The sequence below is a fragment of the Colletes latitarsis genome, chromosome 10 (genome assembly GCF_051014445.1).
Source record: "Colletes latitarsis isolate SP2378_abdomen chromosome 10, iyColLati1, whole genome shotgun sequence".
Classification (NCBI taxonomy): domain Eukaryota; kingdom Metazoa; phylum Arthropoda; class Insecta; order Hymenoptera; family Colletidae; genus Colletes; species Colletes latitarsis.
In genome coordinates, this window is record NC_135143.1 from 11,622,353 (window position 1) to 11,648,618 (window position 26,266).

The 26,266-nt window shown below is 41.6% G+C and overlaps 1 protein-coding gene across 2 annotated transcripts in view; it reads right to left on the reverse strand.

The window, feature by feature from the left end:
- Alpha-man-iib (alpha-Mannosidase class II b) overlaps positions 1-26,266 on the reverse strand; it is a 146,551-nt gene that overhangs the window by 92,510 nt on the left and 27,775 nt on the right. The window contains exon 2 of one of the 2 annotated variants that reach the window (XM_076774460.1): positions 18,377-18,442. The gene's annotated coding sequence lies outside the window, so the exon portion shown is untranslated. Of the gene's footprint in view, positions 1-13,580; positions 13,625-18,376; positions 18,443-26,266 lie in introns of those variants that run through there. The other variant, XM_076774462.1, reaches the window with a different exon arrangement.

Sequence of the window (26,266 nt, forward strand, 5' to 3'; positions counted from 1 at the left end):
TGTAGACTCGAAAATATATCTACCAAATATTAAATTGAATTTCGGAAAACTAATGAAGTTATAGCTTGCTGAAATGTACCACACGCAGGTATAAAAACGACGTGAAACCTTGAAGATGATTTTCTCGAAACTACATTTTTCGTCACTGCGTAGATCATAACATGAAAATTATTCAAGACATCAACATCAAATTTACAGTATCTTTAGAACTGATATCTCTATCGCATTAATTAGGATAATTGCGATATATGCAATACTTTTTCTTTTATTAACAAAAAAGCAACCGAAAATATGAAAATATTCCATTTAAATTAAAAAAATTATTTTTCGTTGCGGGACTCAATTACAATTATTTTTGGTGAATGCACATACCCCTGAAATCCTACCCATTTTCGAGAAAAAAATTCGAGTAGCTACCGAAATTTTTAGACGATATTAAAAAATTTCAGACCATACTAAAAAAAATTATATTTAGTTACAGAGGTCAATTACGATCATTTTTGGTTATTACACATACCCCCGAAATGCTACGCAATTTCAAGAAAAAAATTCTTTACCGAAAATCTAATGCGAGGCCAAAAATGCTTCCCTGAAATTTCATGCAAATCTTTAAAATAACATAACTCCTGAACGGATTGGACGATTTTAATGTTTAAAAAAGCAATTAACGCGTATTTTAGTGAAGAATATGTAGAAATTCTAAAAATATTGGAAAAGTTGCTCCTTGACCCCGCAAAATGAGAAAAACTCCATAAAAATGGTCTAATTTTCAAACAGCCATAAGTCCTACAATAGTGAATATATTTCAATGAAACTTTTTTCTGAAGTAGAGCTCATGGGTACCTACAAAAAAGTATTAGACAACTTTTCTGTAGGGCGTCAAACAAAATTACTAAAAATGAAAAACGAAGTTTTAAGAAAAATCGACAGGGGATCAAGAAAAAAAAAATTTCAAACCGTTCTAGAAAAATTATTTTTGGTTGCGGGGGTCAATTACAAACATTTTTGCTGAATGGACGCAACCTCTATTCTACGCATTTTCTCCATTAACAAATTAGTATTCTTGATTTTCGTCTTATTTTGACCTCTAGAATCTCCCATTAAAATTTTTCCCAGGAATGGCCGAACACCCTGTATAATAAACAACATAAATTCGTAGAATCCATGGCCAAAGCAGAAAAAAGACTTTAGACATATATGTCGTCGTTGAAGATGATTTTTGTAACATGAGACGGTTAGGAAATTCAACATAAGTAATTGCCGTTTTGTCACACTAATTTTTTGTATTAAAAGAGTTATACAACACCTTTGCCTAAAACGTATTCTCCATTATTAAATACACAACTTTATCCCATTTATTTGATAGCTTATCGATACCTAATGCAAAAAAAATCAGCTTGTTTTGATGGGAAAAACATTTGAATGAAGTTTAAAGAATTTTGTGGGGATCGAAATAAATGGGTAACGCTGTCCATCCTAGTTTCAAATTTTTTTTCTGGGTGACTCTTGCCGTATTTGGTTCATCATTGTCATGCAGAAACACGACGCCCTTTCGATTGATAAGTACTGGTCGTTTCTGTTGTAATTTTTCTTGGACCATGAATCTTCTTTCCGTGAAGAGTGGCTTTGGGTTCTGGCAGAGGTTGTTTATCTTTATCTAACCCCTGTATTTTTCGGGCCACACTTTTCAACTCCTGTAATCAGCTTGTCCAAAAATGGGTCCTTTCTGCTCATAGAGGCTTCTCATCGACACTTTTCCTTAGAAACTACGATTGCTACCGCGAGAAATTCTTTTCTAGCAGACGTGACAGGTACGTATCTTTTCTCATTTATCATGAATCTAAATACAACGGATCTTTCTCCCACGGTTCCGTTTATTACCTTAACTTGCCCCTTCCTTCCGTTGCTATCCTTTAATTCCTTCAAGCGCACTGCTACCGCTTTCAACGCCGAGCATTATCAATGATAACTCTTTGTTATCCCGTCGCTGATTCCGTTTTCTTCTTGCAACTTTTGTCTCTAAACCCCGTTCCACGCTGCTTATTTTATTTTATTTCCCCCGACGGCGTACTTTATTATCCTTTCTTATTTCCTGTTCCGTAACTTTTTATCACCGTTCTCGAAAATGGGTTAATAACACAGCCGTACCATCCCTTTACACCTAATACATATTTACGATTATAATTTCTTGCGTTCGCAAGTTTCCAAAGACGCATGACCGTCGTTATTATTATTACAACCCCGTACTGCGGACCGACAAATTCCGTTTACCACGAAATATTTTGCAGTATTCTATCACTCTACTGACAGATATGTCTTTTCTTCGGTGTCAGCTATCGAAATATCCCCGATATTTCTGCCGCAGACGTAAATCAGCGTTGCGGACCGTTCTGACCGGGCCATGAGTTCCGTGTTTCGCCAAACATTTCACAGTGATTTATGAATCGACTGACGGACGTCCTTCTTCTAGACTTCAACCCACGAAATACACTGTCACTTTTGCCATGCTCGCGAATTTCAGTTACAAAAATCCCATTTCGACAATTTCACGACGGTTTTTCCGTGTCTCGCTTTATGTATCATAACAAAATTCGACACTAAATCTATCGCGACCGGCCAAATAATCGCTTGAACGATTTATATTTTTTTGTAAAAAAAAACTGAACAAAATTCAGTACCAAATTCTGGTTTACTTTCAATGTTAAAAATGGTTAAACTTTAGACGCGTTCAGTTCCGAAATTACTAGTGTTTCCTCCATAATTCAACCACTGTCAGAAGCAGTAAAGCTTCCTCTTTAAAATGGTTTTTGGTTTTTGTCGATCCGACTTTTCGTTTTCGAGATATCGTAATTTAAGTGAAGGCGTATTTTTAAAATTCCACCACACGCGCTCTCACCGCCTTAGAGAAACGTGTATTAATGTGTATTAAAAATACTAAAACTTTAGACGCGTGCAGTTCCGAAACTACTAGTGTTTTTGCCATAATTGAGCCACTGTTAGCGGCGGCAAACCTTCCTCTTTAAAATGGTTTTTGGTTTTTGTCGATCGGACTTTCCGTTTTCGAGATATCGTAATTTATGTAAAGGGGTATTTTTCTTAATTTGACTATCTCTATCTCCGTCTGACGCGTCGCGTCGTACCTCTTTGTCGCACGTGAGTCGTGACCGAGTGACCTACTTTCGGCGTAGTATTTCCAAGAATTTACTACGCACCGTTTACTAGTTTCACGCGCGCGAGTTCATTGAGTCAATGAACGTAAACAAACGCTTCGAACCCTTATATCTCTGAAACTAGCCATCGCATCGACTTGAAACTAAAATCCTCATATCTCCGGAACTAATTACGCTATCGCCTCGTTCGAACGCTCATTTTAAAGGGTATTTCATCCCCTATCCAATGCACACAACCACTATTATGATTTATGCTGTCTTCTATGTTTATTTTCGTATTTTCTTTGACACTACGCATCCATAGAAGTTTCAGCACTTCCTATTGACTATACGGCTGATATGCGATAAAATTGGAATTGTTTATTTGATTGAAAATGAACTTAAATTTGTATACAGGATGTTTTTGTAATTACTAGCCAGTAGCCAGAAAATTCGTGTTCAAGGGCGTTTTATCTCCTGTAATGGAAAGATGTCTTACAAATAAAGTTTAAAACGCAATTTTCTGTAAATATAACGCAAAAATTAAAAGTACGTTGGATATACATGAAGTGTCGACAGGTTTGGCCTTAATACGCCATTCCAAATTAATTCCAACTACGACAAAAAGTGCCTAGAGAAGAGATCAATTCGGTTTCCGAGGGGTAATCAAAGTTGACCGACAGTTTTCAATCGAGTTTGCCGGTTTTACGACGGAAAACGTCGATTAGCTCGAAGCTTGACACGATGCTGGTCAAAACAGCGTCAACTTTTGATGTTGTTGAATTGATTTTATTGACAATTTGTTGTTCTGTTGACAATTAAACACGTCGATGAAAACGGACGAAACGACGGCTGATTGGATTTCGGCGCTTTTTATCTGCCATTTGCCGGCCACCGTGAACCATACAAAGTTTAATCGTATAACGAATAAAATTTCATCCTTTATTTGTTCTTTGAACAACATTTATTGTCGATACAATGGACCAAGGGTTCGAATAAAGGTACGAAATCCGTTTTCCCCGAAATATTTGACGGGATTTCAGAGCTCGAATGACTCGTCGATAACTTTAAACGTAAATCCAAACTGTGGACCGACGTGGCTGAGAAATAAGTATCGTTTATCTGGAAATATTCCGCGATATTCTATCACCGGAGCGACACGTACGACTTTTCTTCGATGTCAGTTGTCGAAATATACCGATATCTCCGCCACAGACGTAAATCAGCGGATTCGCGCGACCTATGAGTTCCGTTTTTTTCGCCAAACCTTTCACAGCGATTTATAACTCCAGCGACGAAATACAGTGCACCCCTTGCTAACGTTCGCTGGTTCCACTCCGCGAGGCGAACGTTATCGAGAGAGGGTCTATTAAAATCATTCAGAAATCAAAGTACGTAGCTCTTTTTTACAAATTATTTATAGTTATAAATTAGAAAATGTAAAAATTTTTTTTCGGTGATTCGTAGTTGTGTTACGAACGCAGCAGTTCTAGAAATCCGCGAACAATATATCGAGGGACCACCGTACAGTGTTCCATGCTCAAACTTGAGATCCCAAGGAATAAATTTCGGTTTTTCCCGAGTGATTTATGATCGATGCAACGCGCTGATGATTGAACGAAACCATCGTTGAACGGTCGTCGATATTTTTCCAACTAAATCTACCCTTCGAAATCGGGCCAGTGGTGCATCGTGCGGTCGAACCGCGAGACCAGAAGAGAAGATGCTGTTGGCCTCGTTGCCCGGGAAATTGCATTGCCGGCTGATTGGATGGCGGATATTTATGCGGGGAATTATATCGGCGCGGAATCTGCTGCTTCACGACGTTATTACTTAATTCGCGTCGATATTGCTTTCACCAGGCCACGATCAAACTGTCACCGGCCATTATGGCACGATACCCCTGAAACTCGCCATAACGGAACGCGAGTTAGACTCCGATCTCCTTCGATCTAATCTCCGTCGTGCTCTTCCTGTCCATTCTTTGCGGTTGAACACAAATTTACCCGTTAACCCCTTAACGCTCATATTTTTCCAAGAATGATCAGTTTTCTGTATCGTACTTGTTTCTAAGCTATATAAAAATGCGGTTTTTGTTAATTACAATGTTGTATCTAACGTATAATTTGAAGGAAAACAAGTATTGTTATCCCTTAAACCGTTAAATTAAACACAAATATCGTTTTTCAAAGCAGTCAAGACTCGGATATGAGCGTTAAGGGGTTAATGGACGTTCCGTGAAAACTAAATTTCAAAAGGATATCTCGAATGCAAAACACCCAAATACTAAATATAAAGACTTGGTGGTTAAAAATACTGAAAATAGAATTTTTCGTTTATAAATACAATCATCATAATGATCATCGCGCGGCATTTCGTTCGATCCGACCAGAATATTCTCACGGTTGATCGATCACCGGTAAATTTTATCATCGAGAAACACGAACGGATCGGTCTGAGCGGCGGGTGAAGCCAAACTAACTTCGATATAGCGCTCGATCCGAGTTCTCACGCTCGTGTTGGCCTTTCAATCAACGTAATTGTCGTTCGATCGAGTTCGAGCCTCGGCCAACAGCGACAATGCCCTTTTCGATTACGACGTTCCTCGAGAATCGAAACGTTTCCTCGGTCTTTTCGTAGTTTCGCGTAGAACGGGGAACGCTACTTTTCGAGAAAGTTATTTGATTGTTTACCGTTTATCCGGGTACCACGGGAACGTTCTTTTATTTCACGGCGGGGCGCCTCCCGATAAGTTTGGAAGCCACTGGCTTAAAGCGAACGGGTAAACAGGGGGCGGGGGGGGGGGGGGGGGGGGAGATTCGTAATGTAACGAGCGACGGAGAATTGAGTGTCACCGGGTGGCCTGGTAATCGAGCCCCATCGAGACGAGGAAACGAGCCACGATCTCGATTTCGAAGGCAATCGCGCGATAAAACTCCCGCGGAAACAAGCCACGATTTTACTTAATTCGCAGTCCCTGCCGTTTCTCGAATTTCCGAGCAGTCACGTAGCGTTAAAAGGAACGATTCTCACGGGTCTCCCATCGATGCTCTCCCATGGGTATCGATGTGCTCACCCCCATCGTTTAAAAACAAAAAAAAAAGAGAGGACATCGTTTCTCTTCCGGTGTCTATTAACGCGACAGTGCAAGACTCCGTGGAGACTGGAACACGAGAATGCTCGCGATGGCCCAAGGAACAACTTCGAAACCGTCCCACCCCACTTTGAAACTTTTAGTTTCGAACACATTCGCCAAACGTAAACGGCAAATCCATGAAAGTTAAATTCTTATTGTCACACCGGCCTTTGGAAACGAGCGAAACACTTACTGGGTACTTTCACGTATACTGGACACAATCAATTTTGCTCTCGTTCCTTCGCTTCTTTTGCTTATTATAGAAATGGAAGTTTCCATAATATTTTTGTGTGTGTGTCGATATAAGATTCGAAATGTTTAGAATATAAGAATATACCCCAGTTACACTCCCACTCGTATTCGTATATTTTAATGGTGATTCACTCCCGAAAAGATACTTGTTTCATATGAGTTGTTTTTCTCCTACGTTACTTCTATTTACAGAGTAGTTTTTCTTTGTTTTTGTTTTAAATATTAACAGAGCTAGGTAATGCACAATTACAAAGTCGATAGAGATGTATAAATATGGATAGTATACAGAAATAATAATGCCAACAACATGTGGGTATTTTCAAGCGGTCACCTATCACCCTAGTTTGGTTGCGGTTAACGCAGCTTAACGTCGCGTTGGTGATCCGACGAGAAGCGTTGTTTCCAACGTGACACGATCGTTAACAAGTTTCGTTTTTAATTTGTTCATATGCAAACCCTCAAATATCTCAATGTATGAAAAGATAAACTTGTACCAGTTTCAAAAGCAAACTGGATTCATGAGAAGCAAACTTTTTCATTTAATAAAGTGAATACAGGATGTTTTGTCACCCCTGGGAAAAATTTTAATGAGGGTTTCTAGAGGCTAAAATAAGACGAAAATCAAGAACACCAATTTGTTGATTGAGGCTTCATTAAATAATTATTAAAAAATTAAATTAAAAAATTTCAAATCATTCTGGAAAAATTATTTTCGGTTGCGAGGCTTAATTACAATCATTTTTGGTGAATAGATATACACCCAAAATCCTACGCACTTTTGAGAAAAAAATTCTTTACCGAAAATATGATGTGAAGCCAGAAATGCTTCCCTGAAATTTCATGCAAATCTTTAAAATGACATAACTCCTGAACGGATTGGACGATTTTAATGTTTAAAAAAGCAATCAACGCGTATTTTAGTGAAGAATATGTAGAAATTCTAAAAATATTGGAAAAGTTGCTCCTTGACCCCGCAAAATGAGAAAAACCTCATAAAAATGGTCCAATTTTCAAACAGCCATAACTCCTACGATAGTGAATATATTTCAATGAAACTTTTTTCTGAAGTAGAGCTCATGGGTACCTACAAATAAGTATTAGACAACTTTTCTGTAGGGCGTCAAACAAAATTACTAAAAATGAAAAACGAATTTTTAAGAAAAATCGACAGGGGGTAAGTAAGGTGCCTAAATTTTTCGGCAAAAAAAAATTTCAAACTGTTCTGGAAAAATTACTTTCGGTTGAGATAGTCAATTACAATTATTTTTGGTCATTAGACATACCCTCGAAATTCTACCCACTTTCGAGAAAAAAATTCGAGTAGGTACTGAAATTTTTAGACGAAATTCAAAAATTTCATATCGTTCTGGAAAAATTATTTTCGGTTATGGAGGTCAATTACAATCATTTTTGGTGAATAGACCTACCCCCGAAATCCTACCCATTTTCTAGAAAAAAATTCAGGACGGGCGGAACTTTAAACGTTAAAAAATTTTTATCCAAGCCTCCATCAACAAATTAGTTTTCTTGATTTTTCTCTTATTTTGGCCCCTAGAATCTCCCATTAAAATTTTCCCCAAGGGTGGCTGAACACCCCGTGTAGTGTATATCTATTGGGCCAAAAAATTTCAGAATCTTATTCGAACGCGTACGAATAATTCTTCGTAAATTTAAGTGCGAAAGATGTCATAGTTTCCTCGAAAAAAATTCCCAAACGAAGATAAAAACCGCATTCCTCAAAGAGACCGTTTCATTCTGAATTTCGTCATAACCACCGGCCCCGCCCATGTGAATCAAATTAGTCAGTCGATTTTAATTGCGAGTTTTACGGGACTTCCCGTCACGCGGCGCTAAATATAAAACTGGCTGCTTTTCGTAAGAGGGTATGGAACACGTTGCTACGAGCCCTTTTTATCGTGGTCGTCGTTTCTTTTTCAAACGCCCCGGAGTGGGCGTTTCGGCTGCCGCGCGACGACGGAATCGAGTTTGAATTTAAAGTCAGAAAATCGTTCGCTCGAGAAAGCTGCATGGAAATTAAACCGTGTATCTATAGTAATTACATCTGAATATGGAACGACGCCGTTGACGAACGACACGACGCCAGATTTTGGAGTCACAGGGTATATAGGCCTGACAATCGAAGGGGCCGCGGCTGATTTGCTTTTCAGTCGTGCCAGCCCGTGGATGACCGAATCGTTTGAAGTTCGACCGGTGTTTGCTACGGAACATTTTTTTTTTTCAACGACGCCTACACCCGCGCCCAGCTCGGTTAGGGCATTTGAGCCGACGTAGACGAAGCTAATATCCGCCGTGCGACGCGGAAATCCCTTCATCCTGTCGTCGAGACCTTCCTTCTTCGTCGAAATGAAAAATTGCCCGCCTCGCTGTCTCCCTCTTTCGTGATCGGCACCCTTTAGTCACGAATGGCGAATAACAGTTCTGATTCTAGCTGTTTATTATTATTATCCGTTTATTCGCGGAGTAGAACCTTTTGGTACGAAAAAAATGACGTCCAAGATGGAATAAAATAAAAATTAAATTTGTAGTGTATCGGTGTTGTCGATGGATTTGGAAGCTTTATGAATATCTTTTATACCTCGGTTTCAGTTTATTAGATCGCCCCATATAAATTCGTGTCGAGTTTTGTGCTGTGACTTGAGCTCAGTACAGTCAAATTTCTCACAAAAAAAAGTACAAAATTCATCCGTTTACACCTTTTCTATATTTCTAATAGTTCACGAGATAATTTCACTGCTTCGAGGCTGAACTTCGTCCCTTCAACGTGGACGATAAAAAAAAATGCGTGTGAAATATTTTTGGACGCTCTGCCTGGTCTGCTAAATTTGACGATCGACTTTTAACCCCGTCCGTGTCCTGATGGGTTTAAAAAATCTATTGATAAATTCGAATTTACGAATAAACTCGCACGAAATCCTCGCGTGGCTCGTCGAGAGAACGGTCATCGAGTTTGGACCCATTGGTTTTTTCCTAAATTCCCTAGCCCTCTTTTTCGACACCCTGTAGATAGAATAACCGGCAGAATATACTTCGTAAGTATGCAGGAAGTCCTTGTTGTCTTCGTTACACAGTGATTACGGTCCCTTCTCCCTCTGGAGTTCTTGGCGTTCCTCTGTCCGCTCGTGTCTAGACCCTAATTCGCCCAAAGGAAATAATTTTTCTGTCTCCGTTTACCACCCACATACGCCAAATTTTGCAAGGGACTACTCTCGTTCGAAACTTTAAAATTATTCACTTCTTCAAATCACTCGCAAATATCATCACAATTTTAATTCACTCGACAAGGGGAACGTCTGCTTAATATGTATGTCAAATTTGCACAAAAATTGCACAGTGTTGAATGACTAAACACGCGTAATTAACGAATCTTTGTCTTAAAAATCACTAAGATCGTCCATGATCGACGAGTCGCTAGTTTGGATGCCGCGTCTAATCCGTCGCGTTAAAGCGGAAAATAAAGAGACGGAATAATATAATAATGGCGTCGCGATGAGCGCGGTAACGACGCATTCCCGCGGCAAACAATCGAACGGTCGGAAGAGCAAAAATTACGAGCGACAAAAGTTGCGACGAGCAGGCTGCGACGACAATCCGGAAACATCGATTAAAATTCTCCGCGTCGGAACAATCGATGCTCGCACTCTGCTACTTCTCTCTCTGACTCTCTCTCACTCCCTGCGCCGATAATATTAAAGCCTCTATCGCGCGCTGCTCTCTGGTCACAGTTTTTCCCGGTTTTTCTCGGCGTCCATTAACGTTTCAATTACCGACGCCGGGCGCACCTGTTTCTGCTTTTTACCGCCCCCTCGATCGTCGACTTATTTATTATTTTCCTTTTCATCATTCCCTCCTATCTTTTTCCGTTGCCGCCAAATTGCTGCGCGCGCCAATTTTTGTGCAAGTCGCGTTATTACGCTCGATTTCGTTCCGGTTAATTTTCCCGCGCAGATACACGACCGTTCATGAAACGACCGACGCGTCGGAAGTAAATCGAAAACGTAGGGAAACTTACGGAACCATTTTTCAGTATTTCTCAGCGATTTATGTTCGACACACATACAGAGACACTTAACTTTTCCTTAATTTCTCTTGTAAACTATGTGTTTACCGTTTTTCTTTTTTTATCAAGATATGAAGAACACCTTGAGTTTTTTAACTGTAATGTGCAACATTTAATCGTGACATTCGAAAGTCTATTGAATATGGAATAAAAAGTTGTTAAAATGCATGAAGGATGGTGAAACTTTTGTGTACGAGAATTCCACACAACGCTTGCCTCGGTTTCAGTGTTTGCATGAACGAATTCTGCAGTGATAAGTCATCAAATATAGCCGTCATAATGAAATTTAGTAATATCGAAAAGCAGGATATGAGCCTCGCTTATGGTGCCCTTGAGAAAAAGTCAGAGTGAAACGTTTGTATGCGGATAAATTTGATAAAAAAGGAAAATAAAAAATTAATTGTTGCCGTGTATGTTCGTTCGAAACATGTTTTAATATAACATATAATTTGCAAGAAAAATTAAGATGAAAGGAGTTAAATGACTCACCCTCTATACTAATTAACACTGTCTTCTGACAAGCATTTTTATTAATATTATATTAATATTTGGACAGAACGGAATATGAATCCCTACGACTCTATACGAATCGCGAGTTTTCACGAAATGAGATATTGCACGCTGTAATTAAAATTGCTTCCACGTAATTTCTTGTCCACCCAGAAGAAACGTGATAAATCCCCGTTGGCTGGTACGAGGAGTCTATTCTACAGCTTAGAAATTAAACAACGAACGTACGAAAATACGTTAACAGCTAGATGGGATATCGTAAAAGAAAATTAGCCTCGAGGCACGGCGAGTAAGATACGAGAAAATCTATCGAGAAACGGGGTCGTTTCGTATTCGAGTTTGAAACGGAGAACGATAAACAACGGGAGGAAAGGCAGCATCGACTTTTCGCCGCATCGAAAATACATTGAACGATCCTCCGAACTTCGCGACAGAGCACTCCGCGCGATAAAAAATTCGATAGCGAAATCGGTGATTCGAGAGGACGGGGAGGGAAAGGGAGGACACGTTTTTATCGGCCATTGCACCGCAACCGAACGAAAAACACGAAGAAAAATATACACGTATAAAGTACCTACGTACGAATAAATAAATAAATATATACGCGTATATAAGGTACGAGAGAGCCGACGGAGGCAGAACTAATGCATCGCGGAACGAATGTATATTTTTTGGCGAGATTACTGTCGTTTTTCAGCAGCTGCCCGAACCATTCTTGCGCGCCAACAAATAGCGTCCCTGATCGCCCATTCCCGCTAAAACTGTGCGTTTTGTCTCCGTTACAAAGGCAGCCATGGGACAGCCATCGGAACGCCGTTCGCCCGGCCCTGTCCGACCAATGCGCGCCGAGAAATTATTTTCTCCGCGAATTAATGGTCCCCGTGCGCCACCAAGTAAGGGAACCGATGACCTCCGTGCAGCTTTATCGGCGAACGAGATAAAAACGACCGCTTTCCTGCGATTCGATTCCCCCTTTTCGCCCGAAAAATCGTCGAAACGCCAAACCTGGCTCCCACCAGCTAGACGAATGCGCCCCGACTTCGCGACACTGGCCGGTTTTTTTATTTTATTTTTTGGTCTTTGTCACGTCACGAAGAAAAAGGGGTGGAAATGGGAGAAGGGATCGTGGGGCAATAAAACGTGGAGAAATATTGGGGAAACGAAACGGAGAATTTCGAGTAAATGCGTACCGAAGGGGGAGGAAGAAATGGGGCAAACACGGTTTGTGGAAAAAAGTGGAAGAAAATATTAATTTATTAAGTCGTGAATATTATTTACCAGTAATTTGCATTGAATTCGAATGTATGTTTTTGAATGTAAGGGAACAAGATAAAGGCAACTGCTTTCCTGCGATTCGATCCTCCCCCCGAAAATCGTTGAAAAGCCACACCTGGCTCCCACGAGCTAGACGAATGCGCCCCGACTTCGCGACACTGGCCGGATTGTTTTTTTATTTTATTTTTTGGTCTTTGTCACGTCACGAAGAAAAAGGGGTGGAAATGGGAGAAGGGATCGTGGGACAATAAAACGTGGAGAAATACTGGGGAAACAAAACGGAGAATTTCGAGTAAATGCGTACCGAAGGGGGAGGAAGAAATGGGGCAAACACCGTTTGTGGAAAAGAGTGGAAGAAAATATTAATTTATTAAGTCGTGAATATTATTTACCAGCAATTTGCGTTGAATTTGAATGTATTTTTGCCCTGACTTGTTTCAGATTTTTATAAAAACACGGTGCAAGAGCGGGAGAACGTCGGGCGATTCGTTCTCCAGTCGAATGAAAGAAAAGGGGCTAAGAGGCGGAGTGAATTGCGATTTAAACGCGACACGATCCCGGAGTAGAAGACTTCCACGAGAAGAGCGGAAGTAAAAGACGGTCGTAGCTGCTGCGCGGCTCGTAAAACGAAACGTTCGGGGAATTTCAGCGAGAAATCGAACAATAATGCAACCGTAAAGCCGAGCTGTATGCAGATTAAAGAAAAGAAGTGTCGCTTCGTAATCGCTTCGAAATACACCCGCAACGTCGATTACTTGTCCCTAGTTTGATGAGCGAGCTGTCCACGCGTCCCATGTCCTGTCCGATGGAACAAGTTCGCGTTTTAGTATCGGTAATGTCAGATTTCTTGTTGAGAACCGTCAGCTTGCATAGACAAGTTCGGTTCTGAACACTGTCAGGCAAACATCCTTCGACAAGAAATCACTCAAAGGCAGTTTTAAGTAAAAATAAATTCCATAAAATCAAGTTTCTTATAACGCACTGTGGTCCAAAGTGTTTGGTACAAAAGATGCTCAACGATCTTACCTATTTTCGAGGAATCTAATTAAGAATTCGCGTGTCCTCTCGATTAGCTATATCCCGTACGATCCAACACGTCTACAAACGACTGATCTTGAGTTACCAAGGGGTAAAAGATTCTCAAGCAAAGGCATCCTCTGGGAGATCAGCAAGATTATACCTTAAACCCAGACGAAATCCCGGAGTCCCGTCGCTGGACGAACGTTCCCTGTCGCGTCCATCGTCGAACGTCTTCCAAGTGGGCGACGGATCCTAAACGCTTGTCACACTCCGGCTGACACTGGCACACCGAGCAACGAACCAGCCACTCCTCGCGAGCAAAACTGCGCTCGGGTCGAAAGGCCATCGGCCAGACAACCTACCTACGAATCTGGCCAACTAACACCGACCAACGACACCAATATGCACAGCCAGACTGCGTTTAGTTCGCGCGTAAACGCGTCTCCTCTCCCTGTTCTTCTTGCTCTAGCTGGCACGGGCTCCGCAGCTCGATGACGCACGCCAAGGTTCGATCGGCCGCTCTTAATCGAACCGGCTCCTTCCGACTGTTGCTATACTAGCCGCTACGGACGGGCATCGAACTGATTACACCTCCAACCAGGCGAATTCGTCTCTTCTGCGCGCAAAGCGCCCACTACGCTGGGACCTCGTTGCTCAAAACTCTGCTAACTGGGCTTGGGACACCGTTGAAATTTGTTAGGATTCTCCAAATTAATAATTAAGACCTAACTGGAGCAAATCGTGTCTCCTGCACGCTGAATGCCCACTATGCTAGGGACATCGTTTAAATTTGCTATGGTACCCAGAATTAATAATAAATTGCTTTGAACTGTGCTAACAGCTCTTGAGAAATTTACTACGGTTCTGAAAATGAATAATATACAAAATTACATGTCCCAATGAGTAGCTTTGTAGAATTTAACTTGTATCTGGTTTAGGAAGTACCTGGAAGACAAACAACAGGAGTTGCTCAAAGGATTTAACCATAGTCTACAAACTAATATTGATATCTGGATCACTGAATGACAATTGTCGTAATAAGATTTTGCCACGAATCTCTGACACGAATATAACGCCATGTTGTTTCCTTGCATCCGCCGTAAATATAACTATAAGTTTAGATTCTATTCGAAGATCCGGACAGAAGGACCCACGAAAAGTTGTTTTTCGTTTCGAGAGTCGACCCAAATTCCGATATAAGATCATCACAACCCGTAGACTCAATTAGGTGCTACCCCAACGGAAATAGTGTACCCCGACGAAAATAACGCGGACGGTCGACGCCAGGCCCGACGACTAAGGCGCGCGTTCGCACGCTGCATGAATGACTGACTGGCCAGGTGATGATCTCGGTGACTATGCGACGGTTGCGTAACTGGCAATCTGCGTAGCGTGCAACAGCCCCCTTGACAGTTCGCGTAGCACAGACATTTTGGCGGTGTGTTCTATCTAACGCACGTCGTCGACCAGTCAACTGCCAATTTAGGCGACTTCGATCTCGTCCGTCACCCTTCTTGTCGTCCCAATTCGTTCCCCTATTCGCTTAACAACACCGAATATAATCAATATTCAGAATCAATTAGAAACAAATCAATTTTCTCCGACAAACCAACGTCAACAAGTTTCCCTAGATCCAATTATTCCTGTTTCCCTGATAGCTCGAAATAAACAATTCCTCGTCGCTCAAAACACAATGTTTTGCTGAGAGTCGCGATCAAAACAACCGTGGAGTTTGCATATTCCTAGAAGCCATGGCAACACGTTACTTAAGGTGGACATTATTTACGACTCAGTCAATACTATACAACCTCGGGGTTGCGTCTACCGGGATCTTAAAATATAACCTCGTCGACTCCGGTCCCAGAAGACACTAATTCGCCGCATCTACTGTTAGAAGGCAGCATTTCCGGTTACATAATGCATGAAACCCGACTTTCGATCTGTTACAGAATTTAATACGAGTCAGAACTGTACAAACAGAATTCTTATTAAAGTTCACCTCGGAGGATCCTGATTCCAAAATCCTGATTCTAAGTCGAGGGGTGGAGGATATTATTTAACACGAGTGGATCCGGCCCTCCCGAGGTCCACGCCACCCAACTGTTCGGGGATCGTTCTTTTCCCCCCAAAGGGGGAACAGGTGGAAAAAAATTTTTGTTGCCCGTTTCAAACGCAGAATCCTCCGAACGTCGGTGCCCACCTGTTACTGAAACATTCTGTACGCGGCGCGAACCATGAAAAGTCGAGCAGCTGGTCAGTCATTCACGCTGTCTGCCAGCGTGACGTTAATTTACACGCCGGAGACGTAAACGGCCGAGCTTCCACGTTATTTCGGTCGTTAAAGCAAACACGTATATAACGTGTCGTTGACAAGCGACTGTTTCGTCGTTTACTAAGATATGAGTGGCCGAGAGGCTCTGCGAGAATGTAGGCTGCATTATCCACCGGTTCACGAAGGACGCCTAATCTACCGAATTTATGCTTCCAATGGAACCGAATACCTTGGCTGAAATGCAACCCCACTTTCGGAGCAATTTTGGTTACTGGAAAATTGCTTCTGCTTAAATACCAGAATAGATTGGATGGAATTATTTGAAACTGGGGAGGGCATGTCTACAGATTACAATTTATCTACTTGTAGAGGAATTGGAATAGCGATGGATGATAGAAAAACTGGAGGAGTTGGCCCGTGGTTCAACAAAATTTGCAAGATTTACCTAGCTCTATAACAATTGGAATATAATACAGATTAATGGATGACAGAATATGTTACAACTGGAGGAGATGATTCTTGTTTCAAAAAAATTTGCAAATTTTATCCAGTTCTATAACAATTGAAATATCATACACATCGATGGATGATAGTATGTTAGAATTGGAAGAACTGCTTCAAAAAAATTTGCAGTATTTATCTAGCTCTATAACAATTGAAGTATCACACAGAGTGATAAATGCTAATATGTTAGAGCTGGAGGAATTAGTCATTACTTGAAAAAAAACTTACCTAACATAAGACACTGAGCAATTGAATGGGACAAATAGAAATCAAACATTCCCCATAACAAAGGGTGGATTATCAGCAAGAAACCGTGCTTTAAATAAAATTCTAACAAACATAGTGTGTTTGAAACATTATGCACAAATTGTAGAACGTTGATATCTATCATTGTCTCTATAAAAAAGCACCAAAAAGAAACTTAGCCAGACCAGAAGAAGTTGGTAACTCCAGATACGACAGATCCATAATGAGAAGAAGACGAAGGATTCCGCGGTTCCCGAAGATCGTCGTGAGGATGATCGATCTTTAAGGAACGTGGTAACCGTGGGAGATCTTAGACCTGCGAGACGATGTAGTTGGGACACTGGAAAGTGACATTGATCCAGTGGACTCGGGTGTTCTTTGGAAACTCCTTCAAAGAAACTTCTCATAACGACTCGTAACGATCCTAAATTGAGAAGTATCGGAAAGAAGACGGTATCACCGGGGAAAGCAGATAATTGCACGATGACCCAAAGCCTCGGTCCGCGTCGAAAACACGCTGATGACGCAGCAATTGCTCGCTTACGTTGCTTCGAAATTTAATTACGCGTGCCAGGCACGAAATCCTCGAAGGAAGTTAGATTAACTCCCCGTTGGGGAGGGGTGCGCTGACAAATTTGCAGAGCAACTTCCCGGCCAGAGTCTCGTAAACACCGTGTCCTCGAATTTTCAATGGACCGCCGACGACGGGACAGATAAAACGCGAAGAAACGAAAATTCGACGACAGCCTTGACCGTCCACGGTTCGGTGTTCGATAATGCCAGACGATACGAAATTTATGTCAAGGTCGCTATTCGATTCTCGTAAATCATCGAAATTATTCGAAGTTACAAAAACTTTTGGCTTCAAATTGTGGACGGAGTCAATATTCGAGACCTACGATAGCCTTTAGATCAGATTTACGGGGGTTCGCGATTACGAGAATCGTAAATATTATTTGTTAGCAATTTATGTTGCCATTCGAGTTGACATAATTACAAAGAAACCCGTGTTTTCGATAGAACGCCCGTCCCGCAGAAGTCAAAGTTTATCGACATGTTTATCGTTCGAACGGCGCGGCGAGAGAGACCATCCACGAGTGTATAAAACAAAAAGGAATGATTACAGAGGATAACAAAGAAGGACCCAATTACAATTAATATTTGCATCGATAGGTCATTAATTTCCTTCAATTTCCGTAGATTTAAACGTAAAATTCAAAACTTATTCGTCATCTCTACTATTGTAAATTTCTTCCCCAGTTTTGTTCATCAATTATTCCGTGTACGAATAAATAAAACAAAGTGTGTGTTGAGACTTGGACTCACGGATTTATGAAAACTTCTTCGAAACCTCCAAGCCGTTGTAATCCCTTTGGAAAAGGTGGCGAGCAAGGAGATGGTCCGCGAATCGATTTTGGCGCGTATTCGGGTCAAGGGTAGACAACCCCACGCAGAAGTTACCCCGAACCTCGTGAACTCCGTCGTCGCGAAAATCGTTCGAACCGAAACGCTGTTAAAAAACACGAAGGTACACGCCCTAAGGTGATACGTCTTCGACGGGAATTCGGTGCACGTGCGCGTGTTCTAGCACGATCGCCGCTAGGCGTACAATGATACAGTGGATGTACGCCATCCAGAAACGATAATGTTGCGGTTAAAAGGTTCCCCCGCCATCGTGCGGAGCGTGTGCGGCCGTGGGGTTGCCCTGGCAAGGGTAGGGACGGAGATAAACAACGTACCAGATAGTTAACCCCGCAATTTATTCGAGTAATTTAGCCCGGGACATGTAGATTACACCGAAGAAAAGATTCAGCTACCAAGTGCTCGCAAAAACTCGCGATGAAGAAGGATGCAGGGAGGAGTCGACGACTGGTGCAAGCTTTTTACCGAGTGGTTTTAAAGATAAATAATTAATATTGAACATGGGGGCTCACGTTATGGATGCTGGAGTGGAAACCTCCGTGTGTAATCGCCTCGACGTCGATTTTGATCCTTGATCCCTGTAACAAAATTGAAGAAAAATTTAAAAGTTAATTCCTCTCACAATTATATTTCATTCAGAAGGTATTTTATTCAAGTAATAATCTACATCTTGTCAAGTACTCTTAATATTTTGGTTTCTGAAGATTACTCAAATCAGGAGCTATTCCTTATCCACAGCTAATGATACTGGTGAGTCTTAATATTCTACAATTTGTTTTACAACTGTAATTCACTCAGAAGGTGTTCTATGCTAGTCCTAACCCACATCCTGACAAGCAGTCTTAATATTCTGGTCTCTGAAACAATTATACTAAAACCTACCCAGATCAGGAGCTATTCCTCATCCACAGCTGATGATACTGGTGAGTCTTAATATTCTACAATTTGTTTTACAATTGTAATTCACTCAGAAGGTGTTCTATCCTAGTCCTAACCCACATCCTGACAAGCAGTCTTAATATTCTGGTCTCTGAAGCAATTATACTGAAGGTTACCCAGATATTTTTTAACCACAACTAATGATATTGATCAGTCTTAATATTCTACAATTCGTTTCACAATTCTAATTCACTCAGAAGGTGTTCTATCCTAGTCCTAACCCACGTCTCGACAAGTAGTCTTAATCCTTAATTTAATAAAAATTAATTTACGTAATAAATCCGCCTTAATTTACGCAATCCTCTATTAGTTCATTATTTTTTGAATGCTTTAAAGGAAAGTTGATTTCCATTTACCAATTTGGTAAAAATCAACATTAAGTAAAATGATTCAGTTGAGATTGAGAGCCCACTTAAGTGTTAATATTCCTCTCCCTGAAGAAACTACAAATGTTACCCCACACGAAGACCTATTTATCATTCGCAGTCGATCGAGTAATCGGAATATTCTGCAAAGCCGTCCGAGAATCGCTATCCCAGCCGCCAATAATGTTCGCCCAGCGCAAATTTTAAGCATAATACGCTGAAGCAGTAATATCGCAACGACGGCACGCGCAGTGATTCCGGAATGTATGCAATAAAGCGGTAGGGCAAATTCGACCCCCGCGGAATATGACAAACGTATTATAATACCATGCATAAAGTTTCTTTTTCCCCGGTCGAAACTTTATGACTTCATAGAGGACTGCGGCTGGTAAAAGGGAGGAGGGTGCCGCGATACGTAGCCACCTTCTCTCGCCCCCGAAGACGATAAAGGTAGCAGGCTGGCACGATCGATAACCAATATCCATGGAAACTGGATCCCCGGCTCGTGACGGAGTTTCTTCTCCTTTCGTGGCTCCGTGCGACGTCGTCGTTTCGTTCCGTTTTCCCCACACGTACGATATTACGCGTGTGCGAGTCGACGCGAATTCGCGAAGATTTTACCCCGCGTCGTGAACCGACGACCATCGATAACCTCGTTACTTCCTGGTACCTGCTGCGTGGAATCTCGATTCTACCTCCGGGTGTTCTCCGGAACCGGTAGACGCGTATCTCTACGCGGTAGATTCTCCTCGCAGGGATAAGCTACGACTCGCCGACGTGGATTACGATATCACGATTTCGGATAGAACGATCCTCGAACGAACTGCCGGTCGGTGATCTAGATCATCCATTCTGGATGGGTTTACGGTTGAAATCGGCTAGGACTCGCTCGAGGTGTGTTGGACCTTACTGCGAGTCGAATTCATTGTTTCACCGATACGACTCACTTAGTGGGCGGACTCTAAATTGACGTAAACCATTTTTGCAAAAGGAAGAGTATTTCTCGGTATCTTGTTTCTAATTCCCAGTTTCCGAAATTGTTGTTCGTTAAGGAGCGAACCGAATCGCGTTATCTTTAAAGGATACCATTCTCGCTGGGGGATAGAAAGCCGTCGACCTCGCCTTGTACGTTATTTTCTAGGTCGTTCCAAGCTGAATTCGGAATAGAAGGAACCCACAGAAACGAGATAAAGGGCAATGGAAGGGGATACCGTGTCCGAGTTATCGATTCCCTCGATTGTTTGTACATTTCTCGTGACTGAGAGCAGTGCTATCGCGCCCGTATAATTATAGCTCTTCTCTCTTTCTCTCTTGCTCGATACTCGTTTCTTTTCGATCTGAGCAACGTTTCCACTTGACCCGCGGGTTCTTCCCAGCTCTCAGTATCTGCGAACCACCGCCATTCTTGCGACTATACCCGTTTATTTCGAGCCCTTCCTACGATGCGAAACTTCTGATCCTTCTTAGCTGCTCAGACTTTTCGATATTCGCTGTCGAATTATCCAAACTATCATAAATAGAAAGAAATCCCATTCCACCTTTTTTGTCTAGAATTTAATAAGCTTCGTATTAAGTTATTACCATAATTTCGACAGCACCGATACTTGTCGAGATAAAAATGAAAATGCACCGACCCAAAAAATGCCCAATCTAACCAAAGTTCTTCAATATTTGTTGAATTACAACGAAACTATCATGAATGGAGAGAAAATGTACTCCACCTTTTCTCTCCAAAATTGAATAATCTTCACATTATGTTATTACGACATATAATAATCACCGATGGTTGTCAAGATAAGAGCAAAAATACGAAGCAACCTACGTTAGTCGAGAGAACGCGTACGCCAAATTTCAAAACAATGGAAATTATGCCCGCCATTCCGGGAAATTTGCTCCCAGTTAACCGAACCGACAAAGGGAAACCTCGACTCGCGCGCGATTAACTCGATCATGCATTCGTTGCGCGCGTGCTCGCGAACCTGTAACGCGTTTCTGGTTCGCGTAAGTCGAGATCCCAAGTTGGCTCCGAACTCGAACGATGTGATTCTGCGTCGGGATCGCTGTGTGTTCGTGGGAACAGTTTGGTTCTGAAGTGCCCGGCGGTATTAGTTGCGCAATGGCTCGATTGGTACGATTGGACTTTATGCGGGCCATGGACAGAACGACTTTTTCGTACGTAAGCATCTGTGGCGCTGCGTCACTGCGGGTTGGAACTCGTGAGAATTTCGTAGGAGGACAGAAAAAAGGAAAAGAGGGGGCGCGTTTCATCCGAGCCTGCTAGTGGACCATCAATAAGGCTTTCTAGCAGGCCCTGCCTTAGACGACTGGGATATTAGGAAGTCAGTCGAGGTGTGTATACATGTATAGCAACTAAAGAGTCGGTCGAGCGCTTGTGAGAGCGCGGTCCCTCTGGTGGCGAGCATAGGAGGTGCCGCCACACATCGATGGCTCCAACGATAATCACGAGACGCACGGAAAATCGTCGGACCTTAATATTTTGGGAAGATACACGCTACAATTTTAAATTACATTCGTCCACGATGTTGATTTAAAGTCGTCTGGTTGAATTCTATTTTTTCAAAGAAACTGTCGCTGCGTCTTATCGCGCTGAAGAAATGAATTTTTATTTGAGACGACGTACCGCGTATCGCGACAGACATCCAGTTTATGAAAACGCGCGTAGATTCGAGAGTTTAAATTATGCCGAAACTTAGAAGCTACTGTTCTTTCGCTACGGAGACGCGACAAAGTTTGTCCCGTCGTAACCTAATTCGAACACAGTCGTTTCCATTCGACGAACTTTGGTACATTTTCGTGGCAGTTTACTCCGGCGTTTGGTCCGTCTATTGAATAACTGACAGTCGACTAATCCCCGTCGACCAATAGAAAGCTGAGTTTCGTCGCGAAAGTTAAACGAATCGGACCGGAGCGACTCGCTGGTAGATTTCGAGCAAAACTTCTGCGGGAACGACGCACTCCCCGAAGGCCAACATCCGGCAAAATCTAATTTCTACATGTCAATTGGATTAGCCCTATAACTAACGGTATTAACGAAGTCACGGTGTCGTTCATTAGCGAGACGACAGATCGAAGGAGACGAGAAGTTCTGTGGACCGGGACACCTCGCAGCTGCCGTGTAGTCGGCACACCCAAACCCGAAACGTCGGGCGAACAATGAAATTTCGGCCATCGAGCTTCCAAAGGGACTGTTTAAGACCCGTCATTAAGCTCGTAAGCTCCGTCCTAATGCCGCGACACAAAGACCCGGCTGCAAATGCGTCCCGGAAGTCACGCTCGAAGCCAGAGTCGAGGATTATCCGGACATCCCTTTGCTTCCCACGGACGAGAGTGTGTCGTTAATATCCTAACTTGGGACAAACATTCAAAGTTCAATCTATCGTGACAGCGAGCGTTCAAATTGCTCTCCGCAATAATTCCATTTTGAAGTTCCCTCTAATACCCTGTATTAAGGAAACAGAAGTTTGCGTTCTCTGTACCGTTCCATTTTGACTTCGAAACAAAAACAACCCGGATTTTTTGAACCTGTCAGGCAAGGTCCCTCGAGACTTTAAAAGATCGTATTTACGCCTGAACCGTCAGCTCCAGAGTGCAACTTGAGAGGAAAATTTTATCGAGACTTTAGAGCTAAGGGCTTCGAAGAATCCTGTAATTTCTGGGCAAGAAAGGATAGATCGTTATAGTTTAGAGCGAGTTTTCCCAGTAACGCAGACAGAACGTGGAAGGTTGTGCGGCACGGTTCGTTGTTGCATTTTTAATGGGGCCGAGTAAGCTCCCGGAACGATAACCTCTTGGCACGCGTGTGGCTAGCTGAGGAAATTCACAGTTTAGTGCCCGTTGTACCCTTTTGCCCCGTCTTCTGCGTGCTCAGACCTATCTAAATATTTACTACAGGTCGGAGGCGCGCACTCGTTGGTTGTATTTGCCCCTTCGTTTGCTGGATGACTCCTCCTCGCCGTGGCAAAACATCCCTTGCCACCAGAAAGCCTCTGTCGGACTTCGAAATTGCTGGGGGATCGACCATTATATTATTGTAACTTGAATAATTCGGAATGGAATCTCGCTGCTGTAATGGGGCAGTAGAAAAGAAAAGCAGTGTTTCGTTCTGGGCCTACTAGTGATACGATCGAGTACGTGTGAGAGAGATTTGTGTAGTTAATTCCAGAGAAAACAATTATTTTATTTAATTAATTTATTTAGCCGAATAAATGCTGGCTAGTAATTACAAAAGCATCCTATATACAAAGTTCATTTTCAATCAAATAAACAATTCCAGTTTCATCGCACATCGGCCGTATAGTCAATAGGAAGTGCTGAAACTTTTTTGAATGCATAGTGTCAAAGTAAATACGAACATAAACATAGAAGACAGTATAAATCATAGTAGTAGTTATGTTCTTCTGATAGGGGATGAAATGCCCTTTAAAATGAGCGTTCGAACAAGCCGATAGCGTAATTATAGATATATAATAAGAAATTGATATTCTTGATTTTCGTCTTATTTTGGCCTCTAAAATTTCTCATTAAAATTTTTCCCAGGGATGGCCGAACACCCTGTATATTTGCTATTTACGTCGAAAATTAACCAGAATTTGATTTTTACAACAAAATATAAATCGTTCAACCGGTCAGATGACCGACCGCGGAAGACAAAACAAACTACATATTTTTCTCAAAAAACGAACAATTAGAATAAAAGTGAACATTGAAAAATTAATTGCATGTATACTACAAAAACACTGTATATTAGAAACTCCGAACGAAATTTAAAAAACGGTCATTTGACCGGCCGTGATAGGTTTAGTGTTAATTTTGATATACAGGGTGTTCGGCCACCCCTGGGAAAAATTTTAATGCAGGATTCTAGAGGCCAAAATAAGGCAAAAATGAAAAATACCAATTTGTTGATGAAGGCTTCGTTAAACAGTTATTAATGTTTAAAGTTCCGATCCTACTGAATTTTTTTCTCGAAACTGAGTATGATTTCGTGGGTATGTCTATTCACCAAAAATGATTGTAATTGACTCCCGCAACCGAAAATAATTTTTTCAGAATTAATTAAAAATTTTTTTTTTCGACGAAAAATTTAGGCACCTACCTACCCCTTGTCGATTTTTCTTAAAAATTCGTTTTTCATTTTTAGTAATTTTGTTTGACGCCCTACAGAAAAGTTGTCTAATACTTTTTTGTAGGTACCCATGAGCTCTACTTCAGAAAAAAGTTTCATTGAAATATATTCACTATTGTAGGAGTTATGGCTGTTTGAAAATTGGACCATTTTTATGAGGTTTTTCTCATTTTGCGGGGTCAAGGAGCAACTTTTCTAATATTTTTAGAATTTCTACATATTCTTCACTAAAATACGCGTCGATTGCTTTTTTAAACATTAAAATCGTCCAATCCGTTCAGGAGTTATGTCATTTTAAAGATTTGCATGAAATTTCAGGGAAGCATATCTGGCCTCACATCATATTTTCGGTAAGCAATTTTTTTCTCGCAAATGCGTAGGATTTCGGGGGTATATTTATTGACCAAAAATGATTGTAATTGACTCCAGCAACCAACAATAATTTTTTTAGGACGATTTGAAATTTTTGTTTTCGCCAAAAAATTTAGACACCCCTACCCCCTGTCGATTTTTCTTAAAAATTCGTTTTTCATTTTTAATAATTTTGTTTGACGCCCTACAGAAAAGTTGTCTAATACTTTTTTGTAGGTATCCATGAGCTCTACTTCAGAAAAAAGTTTCATTGAAATATATTCACAATTGTAGGAGTTATGGCTGTCTGAAAATTGGACCTTTTTTATGGGGTTTTTCTCATTTTGCGAGGTCAAGGACCAACTTTTCGAATATTTTTGCGATTTGTACATATTCTCCACCAAAATACGCATAGTTTGCTTTTTTAAACATTAAAATCGTCCAATCCGTTCAGAAGTTATGACATTTTAAAGATTCGCATGAAAATTCGGACAGACATTTCAGGCCTCAGATTATATTTTCGGTAAGGAATTTTTTTCTCGAAAATGCGTAGGATTTCGGGGTTATGTTTGTTGACCAAAAATGCTTGCAATTGACCCCTGCAACTAAAAATAATTTTTCCAAGACGATTCGAATGTCTTTTTTTCACCCAAAACTTTCAGCACTTGCTCGAATTTTTTTCTCGAAAGTGGGTAGGATTTCGGAAGTATGTGTATTCACCACAAGTGATTGTAATTGACCCCCGCAACCGAAAATAATTTTTCCAGAATGATTTGAAATTTTTGAATTTAATTGTTAATAACTTTTTAACGAAGCCTCTATCAACAAATTGGTATTCTTGATTTTCGTCTTATTTTGGCCTCTAGAATCCTCTATTAAAATTTTTCCCAGGGGTGGCCGAACACCCTGTATACAAACTAAAATGTAGAGGGATATAACGAGGTCGTAAATTTTTAGTGTAACTATCCTAATAACTATCATAAGAGTAGCCGAAATAGCCACGCGTAAAGAAAAGAAATTTCGAAATCCCGATCCCTCGATCCTTTTTAAAAGTTGAAATGCCAAACTGTGGGCCTTGACTCGGTCGTACGCGGGAATCCGAGGCACGGGTGCGTGATTTACGGCGAAACGACGCGAAAATGGAAGAAAAATTGTCGCAGATAACGGTTTATTTACGGCAACGAAGAACGGAGACTCTGACTCCGAGGAAGACGGACACGCCACTACATTATCCGAGAGCGACTCCGTCGGTAGACGTACTTTTGGCGTACAAACGGCTGGAACGATGGCCCGATGCCGTGACTGCTGGTTGTAAATCAGTATCCACACCCTCCCTACGGCGTAACAGACATCGTAACGACCCCTGCCACGGCCTACGTCACCGGCACTCGATACAAATGCCATCGAGTCTCCCCGTGTAGACGCGTCACGGAACAACCTGTGCCGCAAACCAGACTTCCCTTGTCAACACCAAACCCTTGCTTGACTTCCCCTCCCCTGCATGCCACCCCTGGAACTCGTTGGACGTTTGCACTTTGTCAAGTGTACTAACGACGGAACGGATCGCTCTGGAATACGTACTTTTTGTTATTAGGCGTGCA